The sequence below is a fragment of the Meleagris gallopavo genome, chromosome 9 (genome assembly GCF_905368555.1).
Source record: "Meleagris gallopavo chromosome 9, MGAL_WU_HG_1.1, whole genome shotgun sequence".
Lineage (NCBI taxonomy): Eukaryota > Metazoa > Chordata > Aves > Galliformes > Phasianidae > Meleagris > Meleagris gallopavo.
This window is the reverse complement of record NC_139412.1, coordinates 11,405,468-11,424,095: the sequence shown is the minus strand read 5'-3', so window position 1 is coordinate 11,424,095 and position 18,628 is coordinate 11,405,468. Positions and strand designations below refer to the sequence as shown.

Below are 18,628 nucleotides of genomic sequence, written 5' to 3'. Positions count from 1 at the left end.
AAATACTCTAGTGGAAGAGTAAAATTTATTACCAAGCATAACGAAATGAATATGCATTATGCAGAAAGTTTCAATGCTTCTATATTGTTCTTCTCTTCAATCCTAATGAGGAGGTTTGATTTTATGAGTAGAGATAAAATTTGTTTTTAAAAAATCAGTTAACAATACATTTCTTGGATAAGCACATAAAGTATGAATGGCTTCCTGTGGTATTGCTGCTACATCTGTCAGTATCACTGATTTCAACTGAATGCAACCTGATCATAGAACATGGAATGAGTGTTGAGATTTCTAAAGGCACTTTTGGTTGGATTAGCAGACTGGAATTGAAGTCTGTGATCTGGGTGGGTCCCTTCCAACTTGGGGTATTCTGTGATTCTATGGCTGTTCTGCTCCTGCTGTATGTGAGTAGCTCTGAAATGGCTCCTGAAGGTGACTGACAGTCCCTGAATTCTTTATTCCAGAAGAGAGGAAGGCAGGAGATGATACGGTAGGAAAATATAAGACAAATAAAGCTGAGAAAGTTTTCTTCAGAGATTTATCCTGATTTATCACTGCAATTTTTGAGATTAGGAAGAAATGCAATGAAATTGAAAAATTTTACAGATCCTATTAATGGAAGGAATTACTTCTGTGTGTAGCATGCTGTTCTCCTCTAGAATTCATTGGTACAATGAATTCCACTAACATTGAAAGCGTTGAAGGATTTCAGTAAAAGTGTCTATGTGGAAATGAGAGCATCCATAATTACAGGCAGCACACTTTTATTGTGGCTTCCATTTGTAAGATGAGTGCTACTTCACAAATGCAAAGAGAAAATTCCCTTTGGGGCAGGTTTTCTGTTTCGAGTTTCCTCTGTATGAGTAAGAGCACGAAACAGTTCTGGACTGTTCTTATTGCATTATGCCTCTACTAGGTGAGGAATTAGTTCTGGTTCGACAACAGCAGTATAAATCATAGAATCATAGAATGGCCTGGGTTGAAAAGGACCATAAAGATCATCTAGTTTCAACCTCCCTGCCACAGGCAGGGTCGCCAACTACCAGACCAGGCTGTCCAGAGCCACATCCAGCCTGGCCTTGATCTAGAATTCTCCAGGGAGGTCAACTCTGGTGTACAGATGCATAAAATTCTAGTGCTAGCACTAGTGAGTAGAGAGCCAGTGTTTGTCTTTCACAGGATCAAAACTCTCCTAAAAACAGCTTGAATCAAATAATAAATGTGCCAGAAGTATGAAGCACAATAAGAGTGTTCTAATGCACACAGTATAGGTACATCTTGTCTCACGCTGCTGCATTGCAAAGGTCAGAACTGCTAAAGAAGTTGTCATGCTCTTCGAAATGACATGGAGTAATCCCAGAATAGATCTCTACCAGCAGCAGCCTTGTCATTTTTTGGATTTTCTTTTGTTGCTTGTCTGGCCTCACATAGACTGCTGGTGGAATTTAAACATGCCTCTGGACGGTATCTCTCATTCATGTAATGGCTGGTTACTCACATATTCTATACGTACCTTCCTGTGTTTTGTTTCTTCTCCATCTCTGCCTTTCTTTTTAAATGGAAATACAGAAGCTTTCAGAGTATGAGAAAGCTGTATGCAACAGTTGGCATATCTACAGTTAACAGTCTCTCATTTTCTCTCACTAGGAGAAAGACAACGGCTGCCTCGCTGCACAGATTGCCTGGAAGCCCAGCCCAGAGGCCCTGTTACTGGGCTCTTCTGCGGAGCTGCTCTCTGGGATGGGTCTGCAGGAAAAGGGAGTTCTGGTCAGCTGCTCGTTGTGAACCCCACTTCTCCATCTTCTTATCTCGCTTCTACCTTCACATCCATGTATTAGGACACAGAGGGGATTAGCATTTTGGATTATTTTACAGAGGAGGAGCTTGTTAAATACCTGAGACAATCTCTTGTGGTAGCTGCTGTGTGCTGGTGGACATGCAGTGCTTTTGTGGTCATGGTGATTGTTCTGTCCTGAAAGGAGCTTGGATTTAAGGGGATGCAAAGAGGGCTCAAACTGAGTAAATTCTCTTAAGCTTTGGGAGAGCAGCTCTCGGCTCGTGTTCTGAAGGCACTTGCTTCATTTCTTCTGAAGACTGAACTAGCTGTACCTGCGAGATGCTGCTGCCTACGGTAATCTGTGCCACCCTCCCAGCACATTCTCTCTCATATTCCAGGGGCAGTCTGCAGTGTTATCCTGTGCATCCATCTCTGTTCTCTCTTCCCTTGCCAAGAGATCTGTATGCCTCTTCTTTGCACTTAACTCTCATTCCCACTAAATCAGTGCCCCTTATAAGTCAAACCATAGGCATCTGTGTATCTTGCACTGTTCCCTGCTGGTTCCCTGTTTTCTGCCAGAAATGATATGGTTCTTTACAGAGATGCTTGGAGGCAGAAGGACAAACAGAAAAATATCAGTTTGAGTGCATGGTATCTTATCTCTTATTATGAACCAATGGTCATCAGTTAATTGTTCTGTTCCTGAGTTTTTCTCAAGCTTTTTGCTTAGGCTCTATTTTTCAATTGAATTCTTTGGAACAGTTTGCCAAACATGTAACGCTGTCAACTGTCTATGTCTGTCCTGTTTTGGTCTTTTCTTCTAAGGTATTGGTGTATTGGTGCTTCTAGTCCTGATGTATGGAGCTGAATGCTGATGATATTTATCACCATTATGTTTTTTTTTCTCTGTTTAGACATTTGGCCAAGTTACACATGTAGTACTGTAGAGACTATGAGTTAACTAGCCCATGAAGATAAATGTGCTGGTCTCCTATAAATGGCAGCAAACGTGGTCTCCTTCAGAGAGCATTCAGAGGGAGAAGACAATTTTAGTGACTGAATTGACGTATCTCTCTATATTGGCAAGGAAGTTCAGGAAACTGTGTTTTCTAAAGCAGTGCTGGAGCCCTGTGACAGCTTACTCTTAAGCCCAAGCTTTCATCTGCACTGCTTATTCTCTTCATAAGCGCATCACTAGGTCTCATTATTAACACGGTTAAATGTGCTCTTGGAAAACTTGATTTAATTTCTGACTTTACTACCAAGATTCTAATGCCAAGTTGCTGAAAATGAAACCTTTTTGAAGTGTTCATTAACTGAATGTTCCTCGTTTTCTGGATACTCAATTTGAGATGATATCTGATTTGCAGCAGCTCTGTATACTTAGAGCTGCAGCTGGAACTGAGTTTTCAGCATTTAAAGCACCATATAATGCTAAGCATGCTACAAAAAGAATGCTCTCATTTTCTAAATTGGATATCCCAAATTAATGAATACTTTTATAACACAGAAACTTTCTAATCATTTTTTCAACAATCTATCCAGATAAAATGGAAGTATTGGGACCATAAATTTGTCAAAAATGTATTCCTAATGTGTACCTTAGAAAAGCTATGAATAAATTAATCATATGCTCTCCAAGTAGAGCTTGAGATTGGTGAAGCAAAGTGGGTTAAACTAAGCAGAGATGAAATGATCTTGTTCTGTAATAAGCATTCAATCAGGGAGTTGTTCAACTGTTTCTGAGTAACCCCCTGTGGAGACAAGCCATCAGAAATGGGCTGCACGCTAAACAGCAAGAAGAAAACATATTTTGAATAGTTGCTCATTAACTGAGAATCATACATCCTCTACACTAGTCGAGGCAAGGGTCCTGCAAAGCAAATTGTATTTGATCATGTAAGTGAAGGCAGTAGCACGCTGTGTGACACAAAAGATTCAAATTAAGATTGAATAGGCAATTTTAATTCTGGCATTTCTTAATTTTTGACTATTTGACTTAGCATTCTCAATAATGTTCTTTTAACTTGGAGTGTTGTGTGTAATATATATAAATGTTGTTTTTAAATAAAACTGGTTTGTCTCCAAGTCATGTCATCTTCACGCTGCCTGCTGTTACCATTTCTAAAGGAGAAGCAGCTGGTGTGCTAAAAGAAGTTATGGACTTTGAAATCCTGCAAGGTTAGGAACTGAGTGGTTGGAGGGAGATATTTGCAGAAGATGCCATCTTTTCTGGCATGCTAAATTACTCCCACTGTTTTCCCCACTGTATTTAATGTTTTCCCACTGTATTTAATGGAGTAAAGTATAAACATTTGCTTTGAGGTGTTTTGTGGCTGTAGTCTGCAAGTAACCCTAAGAGCAGCTTAATGGTGCTCCACGGTTGGGATTTCTCAGTGGTTTCTCTGTCCACTTCATAAAAGGAAAGAGTTCTTCATAATAGGCAGCTGCAAGCTTGGCACGGGATCTGAGAGTCAAACTGAGCTCGACTGGTTCAGCTGTTACCAACAGGAAAGGTTCTGTGATCCAAATTCAGTTAACTGCTCTGTTCATTGTGTTTAGACCAGAACAGGATCCAGTTCCCACTCTGATAGCTCTGCAGACTCCGTTGTGCTGAAGAAAGACAAAATATTCCAAATAGGTGATAAGCACACTAGTGAGCAGGTGCATGTTTGACCACCAGAGCAGAGCTAATAAGGAACGATGTGTGTTTTTTGCTTATTTTCTTTGAAACAAACTAATTTTTAAAGCATCTCTTTAGTTATTATGGAAACTGTAGTCTTGTAGTTTTGTTTTTTGCATTCATCATTACATAGAACATAAATGAGAACTGACGAGTTTCTCTTGCTGTTCCTCATAATACTGACACAAAAGAAAAGGCAATTTGTAACCTCTTTCAGGAGGACCACTAGATACACTGCTGTAGTAAGGCATAAAAATAAATCCCTTCATTTAAGGGATCTCCTATTTAGTTGTTATTGGGTGTTCATTGTGTGCTGTGGCCAAAGAGTCACTCAGAATTGTTCCTAGGACTGGAATACAAATTGATCAGGAGAACCAGGGAGAACGTTCTGTCCAGCACACTGCATTAGCTGAAAGGTTTGTCTTCCTTTACTACGAGTTTCATCATGTACAATAGCATATCATGGAAATGTTACCAACTTAAACCAACTAAAAAACCAATTTTTAGATCAAGATTATAGTGACATTATTGAGACACTCTCTATTAGAATAGAACTTAGTGGTCACCACAGAACTTGGTCTGTAATGTGTAACAAGTTCTATATATATACTTTCAAAGGTATTCTTTGACCAATTCAGACGTTCCCTGTGCTTATGCTGGGGGGAATGTCCTGCCTGTGGAGCTGGAATTCTGGAAGTCAGTATTAGATTGCTGCAGAAGACTCAGTGCTTAGCTTGTACCCTGGGGCATAAATTGTAGCTGGAAAGATGAGAAAATATAGCTCCAGAGATGTGATTCGGAAACTCACAAATTGCATGTGTTACCTCGTTATGATATATGTGCATATATATCAGAAAGAAAATGACTCTGTGTAGGAAGAGATGGTACTCAGTGCTCTGGGTATTTAAAAGAATCATGCATGTTTATAAATTACCAGGAAAGGTTTCTGAATCAGAACTGCATGCTTCAGGTTCTGACAACAGCATTCAATCTCAGCAGTTCTTAACAATCTTTTTTCTGTTCTGGCTCAGTTCTAGGCACAAGTGGCTTCAGTGCTGAATTAGCCACTGCAGAAGTAGTTTTGAGTTAGAGCTCCAAACAAGACTTTGGACACAGATTTAAAGTACCCAGTGAGATCATACTGCTGTTACTAGGTTCTGTTAGCAGTGCTGTGTTAATATTCAAGGTCATTTAAGATGCAATAGTCTTACACCACAGTTCTGTTGACTTTTGTTTAGGCAAGGGGTTCATTTTCATCTCTCTCATGTGTCAATCATTAGCATAGAGCAAATGACCTAACACTGAGTCTGTTCTCCCAGTCAAGATGCTCCTGTAAGAGGTGTTGCTCTAAGGGGAATTACTGTCTCTTTGCTCTATCCAGCCTCATGTTTTCATGAAATGTGGTCTTCCTTGAACCCTTTTGAAATTGGATTTAATTGGCCAATGGCTTTGGAATTCTTATCAGCATGACAGTGCTAGGTGGACATATGCAGATGATCACCAAAGGAACCCAGACTACAGCCTGGATTACTGCTGCAGCAGCGAGCCCAGTTTTAGTTCCACAGCAGTATCTCTCTCTCTATGAAACGTGGTAAATGTGACAAGTTTTTGATCTGTTTCTATTTTCTTCTTTGTCTTCTTTTCCCAGCAGTTGGTCTGAAGCTGTTTGGGTATGGAGCTTTAATATTATACCCATGTGCTAGATGTACCTCCTATCTACATCAGCCTTTGAATTTATGCGTGCATGTGTCTTGGTCTTTGTATTCACAGTTGTGTTTCCTATTCACGTTGGGGGAAGAAAAAGTAACTTGAAACCTGTGGTAACTTGTGAAATGTGTTGTTGGCTCATTTGCACATCTATCACTTGTTAGATTTCACAAGCCCTAGTGCTTCTCCCCCTTATCAGATTTATTCTGAAGAGCTTTGTTCTTCCTGCTCCACACACCAGATGCTACTGTATTTTCTGGATGTCTGAACTCTCCACTCAAAGCCTGTCAATGTCTTTTGTATAGCTATTACTTGTAGCTAACTTGAAAGTGGTATCTCTGTAATGTGCTGCTCAGTAGTATGATTTTTCTTTCTTTTAATTTTGCTAGTAGAAATTCCCAATGCAGTTGCACTTGTGCTAGAACAGGATTTATAGTGGTATAGCTAATGTCAGATTTTGGTAACTCATTTGAGAATATAAGCTGTGTGATGCAGAAGCCCATGTGTCACCAAATCTGGCCTTTTTGTGGCATTTGTTTTCCTCAAGCAGGTAGTTCTGTCGTATTATACAAAGTACAATATTACTGGTGCAGTTTCATTCACTTTGGAGCTCTTAAACAGCAAGGGAGGCCTTAGGATGCCATGGTGTCTGCATTTTTAAATAATACTAAAAAAATGAATATATACTGGAGAGGTTTGCTGACTTTAATATTGCCAAGCTGCAAATTTCTACTGAAGATGAAATTAATACCAGCAAAAGGAGCCATTTGACTGCTGGGAAATTGGCTTAAGAGCACCGCAAAAGGACATATTGGCTGCTGTGAGTGTTGCCTCCCAGAAAGGGTGTAACTAATAGGTGGCTGTTAATATGTATTGCTTTGTTCATAAGGATTTCTTCTACTGATAAGAATCAATACGGCAGTAGATTTAAATAATAAGGTATAACTTACCCTGGAGTAAAGCTTTTCCAAAGGTTTTGCCTATAAAAAGCCAGAGAGCTGTGGGTGCCCCATCCCTGGAGGTGCTCCATGCTGGGCTGGATGGTGCCCTGGGCAGCCTGATCTGATGGGGAATATCTGTGCCCCCCATACAGGGGCTGGAACTGATTGGGCTTAAAATCCTTTCCAACCCAAGCCATTCTGTGATTCTACGATAACATACCTAGAGTAGACAAGTTTGGATACCTATTTTACAGAATATTTTTGAAATAATAAGTGGCACTAAGAATTTTTACATGAAGCTGTAGTGTGTTGAGATTCAGATTCAGGACTTTGCAAGGAGAGCTCCAGCAAACAAATACCAATGGTTTAAAAAAATCCCACCAGAATGCCACTCATCAGAAGACTGCCTTCTTTTGTAGTGGTGTAAAGTTTCCTTAGAGCTAAGTCAGGCTTCATCACGACGGAGCCGCTTAAGCTGGTATTTCACATGCACAGCCCATGTCTCAGCTTCTGCAGAGCACCCACAGCACATGATCCAGAAGTACACCTCTCTGAACTGAAATCATCAGGCTTTCTGAGCAGCAAGAGGTACAAGCCTTTAAGCAGTTTAAATTGCTGCTTCCTACTGGCCTCCTTGGAATTAAATCACTTGACTCAGTAATTGGCATGTCCTCGCTGCCTGGAGCCTTAATACTTTTAATGATGTCCAAACAAATTAGCTATTAAGCATGTTATGAAGCAGCTCAGTGGGAACTAACTTGAGTAAGCTGAGGATCAAAGCATGGAGCTGTAAAATGAGTCCTGAAGTGCTAATAACTTCTAATAACTTTTAAAGAGAGAGAATTAGATTGTGGGAAGAGCAGCTGTGTCGTATGCTGATGACTTGAAGAGCAGCAGGTTGGGATGTACTACTGTTTGTATTCTGACTGGAAAAACTAGTGAGAAAGCATGAAACTAGCATTTGTGGTTTTAGGAAGCTCCAGACTAAGGATGAAAGAAGCAGCGGGTGGGATGATCTGCTTTCTGTGCACCAGGCGTGTCTGCATAGCCCCCTGAGAGATGACTAAATGCATTTTGCTTTATTTAATTACTTCTTGCCCTCAAGATGCAGCACCAGGGGAATGAAATTGGTCTGTCCTGTCCTGAAGAACTTCAGGTGAACTCAGGCAAAGCCACTGCCAAAAGTGTGTTACCTGCTTGAATGAGGGCTGTTTGACCTGCACAACTTGAATCCTTAACAGTAGATGCAAAATGAGAATCCAGATGGTTCCCTTCTGTCATACATGCTTAGAAAGGAAGCCTCTTTTTGCATACTCGGTGGACTTGATACAATGCTCAAGGCATGAGACACAAAACCTTCCTTTCCTTCCCTCCTGCTCAGAGCTATCTCAGAAACTGGCGTGGCTTTTCCCTTCCTGCCTTTATTCCTCTTCATCTGCTTTCTTGTCTTTGCTCCCTCTAGTGTTCCCATGTTGGTGCTGTCTTGTTCTCCTGCTCTAGGCCAGGAGATTCAGTATTAAGCTCTCTGGTGTGTTTTCCCTGCACTTTGCATAACGCAGAAATGACATCAGCCACCTGTCGTACCCTTCAAAAAGAGAAAATAGCACTAAGCCTCTGCAGCCTTACTTCACCTCCTTATATCACCATAGCAGCATGCCAGTGCCAGCCTTTCACAAACCTTGAGGCCAACATAAAATTTATTAGATTTTCAGAAACAAGCCTGTATTCTTTTGGCAGTTTCCAAGCATTTACTTCATTTGCAGTTTGTGGTTTGGGGACTGCTTTTGACATTTTCTTTCTAATTTGAGGAGCTGGGAAATTGGAATATTATAGGGTATAGCATTTTGGTTCAGAACCACAAGATCTGGTAACACTGCAACAGCATCCCAAACGTGCCAGTTCACCCCTTGACTTGCACTGGCTTTAGCAGCAAGAGCTGTCTTAGTGGTGAGAAATACCATCCTGCTTATTAGATGAAAATTAGAAAATACGAAAAGGATCTGAGATCTCTGTATGTCAGTGAATCACTACTGCAGAGAGAATGTATAATTAAGAGCAAGGGCTCTTCTTACACTACATTAAAAGATTCCCTACGGATTTCTGTTAACTGAAACTTAACTGTTTTATGTGCTGTAAAAATGTGTGATACTTTCATGCGAATTCCACATACATGAGAGTGCCTGCATACTTCTTTGTGCAAAACATATTTAAAAGATGAGAAAATAGATTGAGGTCTCCCTTTTTATCAAGCAATCCAGATCTAGATTGTAGAGACTAAAGTCTTTCAGATTCAGGGCTTCATAGTAGGTATTTAAGAAATAAATTTGAAACATTTCAAAGAGCTCTCTTTAAAAACACATGCAGTCTTCATTCATCACTGAAAATGAACTGACATTTCTGATGATAAGAAAGAAGACTGTGGCTAAGTAAGAGCGAAAACTGAGCTTCTGCCTTTTATTTTAGGAATGATCAATTCCTTAGCTATGCTATGAAGATAAGCAAGACAAAGAAAAGAGCTTTAGTTACTCAACCGTGTAGGCTATGAATCTATGGTAAATAATGGCAAATGTTTGAGTCAGACTGGTGTACAGTTCTTTCATTAGTACTAGATTTATTTAAAAAAAAAAAAGATAAAATCAAACATTTGGAAATAGGTCTGGCAAAAAATTGTTAGATGACATTCTTGTGAACTGCTCTGTGTCCTTTTGCTGAATTCTGACATGCCCTTTGGTTGGCATCAGGTTTGTGACTACGAGGAGGAATCCCTCCGGGTGCTGGGTAGGTTTGGAGCTGTTGGCAGAGGACACAAATCCTCTACTTTTACAGGAACAGCGAAGCAGAACAGTTCCCACTGCAGATGCCCATTACACAGAGGGATGCTATCTCCAAGAGACAGGAATTTCTTACTCAAGTTCCCAGGAGTGAGCGAATGGGTGAGTGACAGCTGAACACGGAGTTCATAGTAGCCTTGTATCTGCCAGCTGCCACCATCCTCCACTCACCTTTTCAGCAAGCTACTTCCTGAAATCTGTGTCAGGGAGTTCTCTCACTCGCTTGCTCACTCAGTTTTTGTTGTGCAGTGATGCAATACCCCATCATGACCAAACAGATCATTCTCCAGGGGTACTTGGGACGCCTTACTTCTAACTCAATGGAGTGACATTACTTCATGGTAGATATTTCTCACACACATTAAAAACAGAAGAAAACCAACGCTTTTTCTAAAAGCACAAAATATTACCATACAGCATATGGCACCCCGACATATGAGTAAACTTGCAACATCCGCTTGTCACTGGCTTCCTGTGGTAATAACTGTGTTGCTTTGGGATTTGTAGTGCAGAGAGGGAGTTGCTCTGGGGCAAACACGGAAGGTGTTTTATAACCCACTTGTGGATATGTGGCATTTTGGGCATTTGGAGCAGATTCTGGAAAGGAGACAGTGTGAACTGCACTGAGGACAGTGTTACAGGCCTGAGTGTGCAGCATGCATGGGTTTGTGCTGGAGCTGAAATAACTAGTGTCTTGCTGGCAATAGTGACCTCTCTGCTTCCCAATAGCTGGCTACAGAAAGAAGCACGTGGTGAAACGGCACCTGCTGAAGAACAGAATGGCAGTCATAATCCAGGAGTGTCTCATTATCTGATCAGCAGTAATATGTGTTTTCCTCTCAGTGCTGCACCCTTGGAGAACACAGCTAAAAACAAGGTGCCTGAAGAGTTCAGAGGGGCCATTTCCAGCAGTGCTAATGGTGCCAGCAAATTGACATTATTGAGATATGATTGAAGAATCCTGGTAACGGGAACGAAAGGCTTAGAAGTGTTGCTGCTCCTGTTCTAACCAATCACTGGCCGTGTTAATGACACCTTCAGTGAAATGTGCCAGTAGGAAATGAGTATCTTTTTTCAGCATATGCATTCCTAGATCACTTTTTCTAATGGGACCACAGGGTGTTGACACAAATTACGGTTCTGCCAGCACAGCTGTTCTACATAATTTGTTGTTGCATAAAGTTATAATTAACAATTTTAACAAGTACCAAGGCAGGCACGTTAGGAATCTGGACTACAGAGCCTCTGGTTCCATAATCAGGCACCTCTGTTATAAACAGTTATATCTTTTAGATACGGCTTATTTAGCACGAGCGCTAAGCAAGGCTGGGTTTGACCCCTCACACAGAGATCTGAATGGGATTCAGCCTGCTTCAACAGCTGGCTGAGGGTTTTGTTGCTTGAGCCGTGCACTGCTTGCATCAGCTTATCCATTGTGGAACATAATGGTTTTGGATAAGGAGTCAAAGTTAGTGTTGTGTTGTAGCAGTAGTTGGTCAGAAGGGCAGTTGCTGGCTTTGTGATAGTATCTGTGAGGAAAGGTGTATCCTCAGCTTCCTTACAGCACCTAAAGGATGCCAGGAGCATGTGGAAAGAATAAGTCTGAACCAGTATAACTGGAACTCTAACAGGAAGCTGTGAGTGAATGATGGCAGCCTGCAGATCCATAAATCAAGCAGTTCCATCTAGAAAGGGGGACACTTTGCCCTTTATTCACTGATTTCTTGAAAAATATTTTCATTACTCACTGGGATTAATTTTCTGAGCTCTGTGGATTTTTAGGATCACACCCAGAACAAACCTGTCAGGCCTGTTAATACACAGCTTGAGCTCTGGAAAATCTATAGGAGGTTGCAGGAAAGTACAGAAACAGTAGTTAAAACAATATTTATATTTTCTGCTCTGATCCTATTAAAATAGCACCGAAGAAAGGAGATGCATACAGGGAAGCTGCATGATGTTAAATTTTATATTAACTTAATGTTTCCCATTATAGGGTCTGCTAAATACCAGCTCTTCCCGGGAAAAGGGAAATCAGACTTGTTTAAAATTATTTTATTCTTCTTTAAACAGAGGAAAATAACAATCCTATCAGTTTGGGATTATTGTCCAACATCTGAACTTTACTGGGCCACAGAGAAATAGAAGAAAAAACTATTGATTTGGAGTTGAGGCCAACATTCTGTGACTCATAACTCAGAAGGGGAATGGGGAGGAATAGGTTACTTACATTCAAGGTATAGTCTTGGAGTTTGCAGAACTGGTGTCTTCCATCCCTAAGACAATTGAGCATAATATTCTCATTTATTAAGTCTTGTTTCTGCTGTTGCTAATTAATCTTGGAGTTGCTGAGCACAGATTGCTGTAATTAGTAGAAATTCTGAATGCTGATGTTCACAACAGCAATATTTTTGCTCTTCAGAGCCCTTAAGTCTGATTCCATATGAAAAACACCTTTCTGTAGTCAGTAGGAACATGGCCTTTGACACCTCTAGCTACAGATCTGCTGCAATCCCTGGAATTGGGTGAAGTGAGAATAGTACTGGTTCCAGGCAGAACACTGTGGAGTCCATATTGTGGGCCTTATGTTCTGTAAGCAGTGTAAGCCCCTAATACTCTCCACTGCCTTTGTGGGAGGGAATGAGACAGAAATGTCAAACAGTAGCAGGTTATTGCTCAGAGGAAGAGGAGGTAGAAGTTTGAGCTTGTGAAACGTTCCAAAGTTCCTTGGAAAAGTATTCCACCGTGTCTCGTTGCAAACCGGCCATTAGCAGGTTTACATCTTTATAGCCACAGAGCAAATCAGTGCAACTGAAAGCAGCGGTTTCAGAGGAAGGAGAATCACTCCCTGAACAGTTTTAGATGTCAGCAGCAGCAAGACACAAACAATGCAGACACACTGAGAGGTAAGTTAAAAGCCTTTTGGTTCACCTACAAGCACTTTCTGGTAGGGGAAAACCAGCATGGTATCAAGATGTGACTTTCTTCAGACTTTGTTTTCTCAGGCAGTGCAAAGCAGGAACTCGGCCTGGTAACGTCAGATGAGCAGAACATTTTCATTTTTTATCTGTTCCCTTTTATCAGAAACAGTAACATACCATTCTCTGGTTCTTCCAATCTCTGTGCAAAGCAATTTAGTGGTCAGTGCATTAAAGTAGGCTTCCTGGTGGAGCAGGGAGGCCTTAGGCAGCCCCACTGTTGCACTGACTTGATGCAGATCCTTAGCTGTCCTGTAGTACCAGACCTTTTCTCTGTACAGTTACCAGAGAAGGGCAGAAAGCACACCCAAGGCAGGCAAATACAATAAGCAACCTGAAAAGATCTCCTGTCTCCTTTGTTATGTAGCCTCTTTTAAAAGTAGATGCCACCTAAGCCTTCAGGTAGGTGGTTTGCAGTCATCTTCATGTTAGCAATGGTTACAGCAGAGGCTGGGCTGTTTCCATGAGATATGATCCTTAATGGACTAGATATGAAAGTGCTCTGGTGTGTTTTAGGAAAAGCAGGGTAAATTAATGGAAGTATCCAAGGGAATAGGTGGTTTCTTATGTATCAGTTCTTGGATGGATGAGGAATCCTACTGGAAATGGTGCAGAACTGTGGTATACCCCAAACTCATATCTGCTCATTAGATTTCTTTGGTAGCATGAAAACCATTTACTGCATCCCCTCAGCCTTACAAGCAGCAATTATCTGCCATCCACAGAAAGAATGTTAAATGGTAGCAGATGTTGAAAGGATCAAATTTGTCAAGGTCAAATTTGTTGGTCACTGTTGCTGACATCTTTTACACTCACAGACATGCTATAGGATCACACTATTAACAGATGCTCCTTCAAATAATCTATTTTCCCCATCCTCCTAACCTCCTGCTTTGCAGGAAAGACTTCTGTTATCAGGATCAACATCCTTTTTTTCCACAGATGGTTGCAGAGAGGAGACACCTGGCATTCTCTGGGTCTCTTTGCATTGCTCAGATGATATTAATTACAGCTCCAAGGGAAGCAGCCACCTGCTAACCTTTGCCTTGATGTTGTTTGCATTATGAATGGCATGGAACACAATTTTTTCTCCACAGACAAGCGGTTTACCCTGCTGAGAGTAATTCATTGTCATTTTCCAGGTTTCCGGATACTCCATTAGTGTTTATAAGGTGGAGAAAGGGGCACTCTGGCTGATTACAGCACAGGGTGAATGTCATGGCTTGTGACTGCTTTCTGTTGCTTTGCTCCTAGCCTGATGTGCTTGCCTTCACAAAGGTGTATCTGTAGCACAGTACATGTACTAATCTACTCAATGTGTTTTCCTCCTCCCTATTAGTGACATTAGGCCACCCAAGGGCTTATTCTAGTGAGTGCAAATCAAGTAAAGGCTTAACTCAGGTTATTTTCTCCTCAGAATCTAGATGTTTTGCCTTTCTCATTCCTCCATTGTTTCTTAGGCAGAAGGAAAATACAGTGACTCATTAATGTGCAAGACACAGATAGAGACTTTCTAATCACAATTATGGATCTGAGGGAGAGCTCTGTGCTTCAGAACTGTGTTAACAGACTTGAAAAGGTTTGGAAATTGGTTGCCTGCTTAGATTTCTTGCATGGGGCTGTGGATCAGAAGTTGTTAATGTCTCCAGGCCAGTGATGTCCTCTTGGAAGTCAGTAGCTGATCTCTCTTTGGTTCCCATAGGACTTATGAGTTCATCTCAGTTATTCTCTTTTGTAACCAAAGAAAGGGATTTGTTTTAAAGGGGCCCATGAAATGCTAGCTGCCCTGCTTGGTGTCTAGCCTCCCTCCAGTACCACAGCAATATCAACGTGCCACCTCTCACAGCTCATGGACAGAGGGGCTTCTGGGGGCTCAGTGCCTCAGTGCTGCTCTTTAGGACTTGAACAACTGCCTTCATAGTCTCCTAACCCTCATGCCAGCTTCACTAAGAAAGTTCCTTCAGTTGTGAAATTACTTCAAATATTAAAAAAAAAGCAGAGTTTTCCTGGTGCTCTTAGCCTCTTTGAAGGGATAGCTGTTCTGGAGTCATCTTTCTTCCTTCATTTTTCCTCTATTGAAAAATACTATTCTATGCCCAGTATGTTCTCCCTGGTTCTGCCTTCTTTGAAAATATGGTCTTTGTGTTGGATTCGGTTGAAAGATTTCTGCTAAGGCTATTTTCCTGAAGAGAGTGTTCACTGAGCTACACCAAACCACTTCACAGGAGCATCTGCTCTTACAAAATTTTGTAGCAAACAAACATTCCGACATTCAAGAACTTTGTGCTGTGGGCATCGGTATTTCTCACTGGCAAAGCTGAAGACTTGTTTTTTCATTTCTCGTGTCTGAACGTAACACTTTTCAAAATGCTGAAAATACTTCCACCTAGCGAAGTAATGCAGTTCTGTGATACCATCTCTTGATCACCATTTTGAATGCATTTGTTTCATGAGAAATTTCAAAACTTCAGTTTTCTGTTCTGGTTTGGGGTAGAAGAAAGTTTGTGGAGCAAGTATTGGAAGTTCTGTCATTTCTCAGTTCTAGATTTTAAATATATCACATTTAAATAGAAAGAATAACAACAAATCTGGAGAAATGTATGTAAAGCTCTTCATGCTCTTTCACCGTTGCATCCCTGTCCTCCCATACACTCTTTTCCATCATCTTCCCTTGCTGTGCTTTAATTATAGATGCCCTGAGGCAGAGACCTGCCAATGTTTCTGTCAGTAAAGTGCCAAGCACATCTATGATGCTTTACAGATAATCAGAGTGAATGCATATGTTGTGAAATATTTAAAGTTTTTTTTCCTGTCTTTTAAAGGATTTATGTATACCCTACTGGGCAGGATTACATTTGTGTGCCATCCTTCCTTCAGTCAAATGTCTAACATCCTTTTCTTTTATTGTTTTGCTGCTGGCAAATAAGTGACTAAGGCCCCTCTCCCATCTTCCCTCATCTAAGAATTTTATTTCAAACCCTATCAGTCCTATTCCCGGCAAAATAATCAGAATGTCTGAGTTATATAAGGGACAATCACCTCCAATATTCTTTAGCTGCCTCTGCAGTCTTTTTGTTTACTGAACTTCAACTCATTACTGAACACAGTAGGACAAAACAAGGGGCACAGTGTTTAGTAAGAGGCTACATAGCTGTTCCCGTCTCTACCTAGAACTCCTCAGAGCTGGCACATCCAGCACCTTGCCAAGGGTAACTGTCTGGCAGATCATCATCTGTGCTCATAGAAACCTGGTTTCCAAAGCCAAAGCACTTCACAGGTTGCCAGGTGCTGCTCCTACAAAATCCGTCATCTCAACTTTCACTCATTTCCCAGAACAGGTTATTCCTCATAAAGAGCCAACAGACACACAGCACTTGGGAGGCCTGCTTCTGCTTTCCACATTGCTGGGCCTTCCTTTATGCTATCTGCCAGAGTGTCTGCAGAAGTGTGCACTCTCCCTCATGCAGTCCTGTTTGTGGTGATGTTGGCTTTGCTGGCAGCAGCATCAGCAGTGGTCCCTGCCCATCGTGTGCTAAATATGTGTTATGTAGGCTCAACAGCTGAGATTTAAATTGCTTCTTGTCACTATTCACTTAAGCCTGAATGCAGATGTTGCTATTTACCATAATGAGGTTCTACCTTTTTCCATATTCACTCTCTTCCATTTTGTGCCTTGTATAGTTTCTTTTGCACCGATGACACATTTCCACAGTGAAATGACATGTCATAGGGAAACAAATGGAAGCAAAGACTGGATGATCTCAAATCAAGTGAGAAACCCAGCAATGATAAAAGCTTCCCACAACCTCGGAGCTTACGCATTTGTGTGTGTGGGTGGGCATATAAGAAAGGAAAAATATCTTTAGTTTTGAAGTCTCAGATCCTTTGCAACAAGATAATGAATTCAGCCTGAAAGCAGCATTTGACTGATCTTCTAATGGAATTCTTGGACAGAAAAGATCTATTCAGAGGGGTAGAAATTAGAGATAGCTGATAACAACACTGACCCTGTGTTACATTACACTGAAGCTAAGTCTTTGTGGACACAGTTCTTTTTCAGAATACTGAATGCCATTTTCTGGTTACAAATCTAAATGTAGTTCCAAATTCTCTCCATAAAAAGAGAAGAAACATTTATTGACTTTCTCATTATTATTTTTTTTAACATTGCTCTGCATGAATTTGCCTTTCTTCATCAGTTTCATCTGAAACTAGATAATTTATTCAGGATGAGGGAAATGGTTTTAAATGGAAGAGGGTAGATTTAGACTAGATATCAGGAAGAAATTCTTTTCTATGAGGGTGAGGAGACACTGGAACAGGTTGCCCAGGGAGGCTGTGGATGCCCCCCTCCCTGGAAGCATTCAAGGCCAGGCTGGATGGAGCTTTGAGCAACATGGCCTAGAGGGAGGTGTCCCTGCCTATAGCAGGGGTTTTGGAACTAGATCATCTTAAAGGTTCCTTCCAATGCAAACCATTCTATGATTCTGTGATTCCTCTTTCCCCAGTAAGGATTTGAGAATAAGTAGTTTTTCTTGAAAAGCTTTATTGGTTCAGTAGTTTCAGATTAGTACAACTATGTTACAAATTAAATTATACCTTAACTTGCAGAAGGAACTTTAAACAGATTGTGATTCCCTTAGTTGTTGTCACAAGTGTTTCTGTGGATATTTCCAGATCTGCAAAGTTGTCTTTCCAGCTCAAAGTGATCCAGGATAGTGACATTAGGAAATCAAAGTAAGAAAAAAAAGTCCATATGGAAATGAATGTTATTGATTCCTTTTGTAAAAATAATTGATTAATCCCATGATGTGTCACCAATGAGTCCATGCCTCCCTGTTAGGCTACATAGCTGTAAGTAGCCCAAAAGTCCAGTCCAGCCTCTTTAACCGTGTCTGCTGCAGATCTGCAGTCTTGCTGTAACTCTCAGTATCCACAAGGGCTGATCTGAATTTTGTGCCATGTAGTGCTCCTCCCTGTGGTACACAGTGTCTGTAAGTGCTAAAGATTCAGGCCTGAGCGTTATTCTGTGGAGAGAAAAGAGATGGCTCTTAAGTCAGGCAGCAAAATCAAAATATGTGGTGAAAGATGATGGTGATCACAGCAGAAAGCACCCAGTATCCCTGCAGAACAGCCTTCTCCATGGGGAGACATGTGGTGATTGTTCCTTGTTAAGACTTAGACATTATCCATCTTCATGTGCTGATTATTCCGAAACTACTGAATTCCCAAGCATCTGTACTTCTGAAGCAATCTCCACTGCTGGAGACAGAGTGCTTGAGACAAGCATCTGGACAAAATGCTGGAGACGAGCTGTGAGCACATCTACTGAATCCTTTCCTATAGCTCTTTTTTCAGTTAGACACTGGCTTTCCCCAAGGCGAAGCTGACATATTTTCCAAGCAGAAGCCTTTCATAAACAGAGAGTTTTGACCCATGGGATCCAAGACTATGAAATATTAATATGATGTCATGAACTTCTGAAAGTGACCGAGAACAAAGAAAAGTGTTGGACAAAGCATCTCTAGAAACCTCCTCTGTCATCCATCTCACTAATATTTTATCTTACGGTCTTCCTGAGAAACCTAAATCTTGCTGTGATATGATTTTTGCCAAAACTGTCATATGAGATTAGTGGAATTGTTGAATAATGTTATCAGAGTTGTGCTTGTTATGATTTATATCATGACAGCCTTCAAAATGTTGTGGTG

General features: G+C 41.0%; 1 protein-coding gene across 13 annotated transcripts in view; it reads left to right on the top strand.

Moving 5' to 3' along the window:
- Positions 1–18,628, top strand: part of C9H8orf48 (chromosome 9 C8orf48 homolog) — an 86,505-nt gene that overhangs the window by 36,117 nt on the left and 31,760 nt on the right. For 7 of the 13 annotated variants that reach the window (XR_014884996.1, XR_014885004.1, XR_014885001.1 and 4 more), the window contains one exon: positions 1,648–3,865. The exons of 4 other annotated variants lie outside the window; for them this stretch is intronic. The gene's annotated coding sequence lies outside the window, so the exon portion shown is untranslated. Of the gene's footprint in view, positions 1–1,647; positions 3,866–18,628 lie in introns of those variants that run through there. 2 more of the 13 variants (XR_014884999.1, XR_014884997.1) reach the window with 1 other exon arrangement.